The following is a 3932-nucleotide window of genomic DNA, read 5'->3' on the forward strand; positions in this document are numbered from 1 at the left end:
ACGAAACCCCCAGCCCCTCTGCACCCACACCCCCCACCCCCCTGCAGAACCACGGTCCCCTCTGGGGTGGGACTGGCCGGGGATGGGGGACACGCAGTGCTGGGTGGGCTGTGCTCCCCAGGGCACGATGCATTTGGGAGCTGGGGAAGGGAAAACTGACCCCAGCCCCCAGCGTCCAACAAACCCACGGCTACGGACACAGCAGACGAGGGGGAGGATTGGAGGGCAGCAAGCCAGCGTGCTGGAGAAAGCTAGCTTGGCAGGGCGAGGACCAGGGCAGGGAGAAAGCCAGGCCTAAAGGAGAGAGGGACATAGGGCCAGATGCTGCGGGCTCTGGAAACCACCGCCAGAGCGAGTGATTCAGCCAAAACACATAGAAAATTAGCAGCAGAGCCAAGAATAAGGACACAGCTCCATCAGGGCATCCAGCAATGGGACACTGCCTTGGATACAGCAGGAAGGACAAGGAAAGGGTCACACACCGTGGGGGTAACTCCCACTGGGTGAGCTGCCAGCCCAGGCAGCCGGGCCGAGGGCAGCTCGCGGCCACCATCACAGCGACTGAAGCTCGGATTTGTACAGCAGTTTCTGCAGCGAGACCTTATTCTGTAAAGGGCTTTGCACATGCCGGGGTCGCTCCTTCAGCCACGTCCCTGCAGCAGGGAGCTGGGCAGTGACAGCAGCGTGGCTCCTGGGGAAGGCACTGCTGAGGTCTCCCAGCAGGAAAACAAAAGCAGTTTATTAATTACAAGTCTAATAAATTCAGTCTCTAATAAGTACTGGGTCACCGATTCCCAGTGCTCTGGCTAAAACGTGCCCCATATCTGCCCGAGGCATCCTCCATTAGCAAACCATGACTATCATCAACAGAATTATTCAAAATAAAGTGAGATATGAGATGCGGAGGAGGTGTTGGTTGGATGGCTTGTTTGAAGTCAATGGAGCCATGTGCTCTGGCTTGTTGAGCTCTGTTTTAATTTATAGAAATAACAGAAGCCGATGCAGATGTGTAAGTTTTGATTTCTCCAACCTGAACATGGTGGAACCTAGTAGAGCAAAGCCCCAGTAAGATCCAGGCTAGTGGAAACCTGCCTCCCAGTAGGATCCCAGCTGGCAGCCAGAGCATACTGGTTATTTGTCTTTGAGGGACTGCACCTCCGCGTATGTTCTCTCCCACAAAATTACAGTAATACTCAAATTATAGCAAATTCAGCATGTTTTCCTGGGCTCATCTCTCAGGCCCCTAAGGAAGAGCTGGCTGGTGCTGCAAAGATGCGTCTTTCAGTGTCAGTGTATCCTTCCTTGCAGCTGGAGCTCTTAAATCAACCCCCAAAGGTATTTAGCACCTCCCGTCTGTATTTGAGGAAGAATTGAAGGCAGCACATCCATCAGGGGATGGGCAGTGAGGAGAGAGCAGGGGTTTGTTCAGCAGAATGGGTTCTACACTGGAAAAATGCAGCCGAAAAAGCGATGCCCTCTGGGACCCCCGGCCCCCCACAGCCCCAGGGGGGAGGAGGAGGAGGCGGCGGCGGCTTCCCCGGGATGGAGCTAATCAGCAGGGAATTGCCCATAAAGTCAGAAAGCTCTAAGAGGCAGGTTAGACCCTGCTGTTCATCATGTTCTGTCAGCGTACATTATTTTAATACAGTAATTGGCTGTTCATCATTTTTCTTGTCTCCATATTGTTAAAAATACCCCAAACAAAGCAGACCTTCCTTTTAATCCAGACAGCCAACCTGCTGTATTAGCTGCCTGGGCACCGTGCGGGATTATTTGAATACAACACAAATAAAGGCTGCAGCACATCCAGCCAATGACATAATTAACCATTACAATAAGAGGCCCCCAGCAGCCACGCATATAATCACTTAGAAATACACATTTTGGGCTTCAGTTTCTTCCCTCTCCACCCCAGGTTTCCTTTGCTTCTATGCAAATGTATTTGGGCTAAAACACTCGCATGGATTTGCCATTGCTGCGTGTGTCTTACGGCAGGTTTTGCCATGGGGAAGCACGTGCACGATGCCAGTGCTCACACCAGGAGCGTTTCCCACCAGCACGCCAGGGCCAGGCTGCAAGAGGGCACCAGGGACGCCCCCCAGAACCCCAGCTCAGCTCTCCTACCTCGTGAGCAGCCGTCCGGAATTCCTTCCCCAAAACACCAATCTCCCTGCTAATGGAAAAAGGTGATGAAATGGAAACTCCTTCCCCCTGCCAGGAGCTTGGTGTGGCTGTCCCAGGCAGGACAATTCACACTTTACATCTCCTCAGCAGCCTCCAAAACTTGGAGCAGAACTTTGCCAAATTCTGTAACAGTTGTTCTTGGAGCTTTGGTTTGGGGTAACACCATCCAGCACCATCTCACCTTTTCCAGGTCAGCATCACCTCAACCTCCCCGCTGAGGTGAGCTCTCTCCTCCCAGAGGGGCAGGATCCTCCCCTGCAGCCACACCTGGGCTGGGTGAGGCCAGGTGGGATCTCACACATCATGATGTTAGGCAGCTGTGCCAGGCTTTGCAGGGCTGGAGCTTCACCCAGGCGGAGCAGCTCTGCCGACCCTCGTGCAGCCTTTCACACCGTGTCCAAAGCCAGCGTGGAAACATGGAGCTCCGTGGACACCCGAGCCGGCAGCTTTTAGAATGCACTCAAGGCCAAATCTTATTAGTGAGGAGGGATTTAAACTTCATTAATGGCCCAGACCAGAAGCAATTCTTTACAGTGGCTCTCCCTGCTCTGTCAGCGGTGCAGCGGGGTGATGAGGGCCCGACTCCTTTCAGCTACAAGCATTTAATTCCAGCAGGTGACATCTGCAGGGAACCTTTCTTCTGCTCTTTTCCCTTCCAGCAAAAGTACCTTGAAGGCACTTAGGACATTATACAATAAAAAGCCTGTTCCTGTCACCTCAGGCCATGAACTGATAGGAAACCTCAGGTTTGCCTCCCCTCCCACTCCCTCTACTTTACGCTGAATTATTCAGACAGCAAATCTGCCCAGCAAACAGCCCGTGAGCAGCCACCCCTCAAGCCCACACGTGGCCGTAGTCTGGTGTCCAACAGCTGTCAACCAACTTTAATTGTATACCAAGCTGTAAGAAATGTTTTGGGCACTGGAAAGGAAAGTCTGCACCAGGCAGAAATTGTATCGTTTGCCCGAGAAAAGAGGAGAGCGAGCAGGTAGATGCAACAAACTGGCGACACGATGCTGAAGTTGCTGTGACTTGTGTGGGAGGTGACAGATGCTCCGCGCCAGCTGCCTCGGCGCTTGCTATTTTTTGTCACTTCGTGGGCAGCGCGGCCGGGGGGAGGCTCGGGGAGATGCCGGAGTGTGGCAGAGATGTGCAGCAGCCCTGGCACACTGCGCAGGGGAACCCGCTGCCGCCCCCGTGCAGCTGCCAAAGGTTGGGAACCACTTGCTAGAGAGACTTTTGAGATTTTTCTCTTTTCCATGAGAGGGTGTTTGCGGGACAGATTGGGCCCTGGATAGTAAAACCGGGATCAGCAGCCTGGGGTTGGGACCCACGGCTCCTGTGCAGGGGGGATGCAGCCTTGGGACGGCCGGCTCCAACCGGGTCCTGCGATGTGGCAGGGCTCAGCTCGTGCTCCTACAACATCTACTCCTTATCCCAGCAGCATCATTGTTATTTTTGTGTCTTTCAAACACAGGAAAAGAGGGAAAACTCATGGCACCAAAGAACACCAGCCGATCTCCTCTCCTGGGAGGGTTTTCACATCTTGCTTGCACCACGACTAAATTAAAGGAATTAACTCCTGTGGGCTGTTGGAGCTGAAGCTCCGTTTGCTGTTTCTCCCGCACATCCCTATGCCTGGAGCCGCTGCTCGGGAGGAAGCGCAAGGAGAGGTGCAACATTATTTTTATCTCCACACCCACATGCTGTGCGAAAGCTTAAAAAAAAAAAAAAAAAAAAAAAAAAAA

Source organism: Athene cunicularia (assembly GCF_003259725.1).
Source record: "Athene cunicularia isolate RWA chromosome 18 unlocalized genomic scaffold, athCun1 chr18_part1, whole genome shotgun sequence".
In the NCBI taxonomy this organism is placed as follows: domain Eukaryota; kingdom Metazoa; phylum Chordata; class Aves; order Strigiformes; family Strigidae; genus Athene; species Athene cunicularia.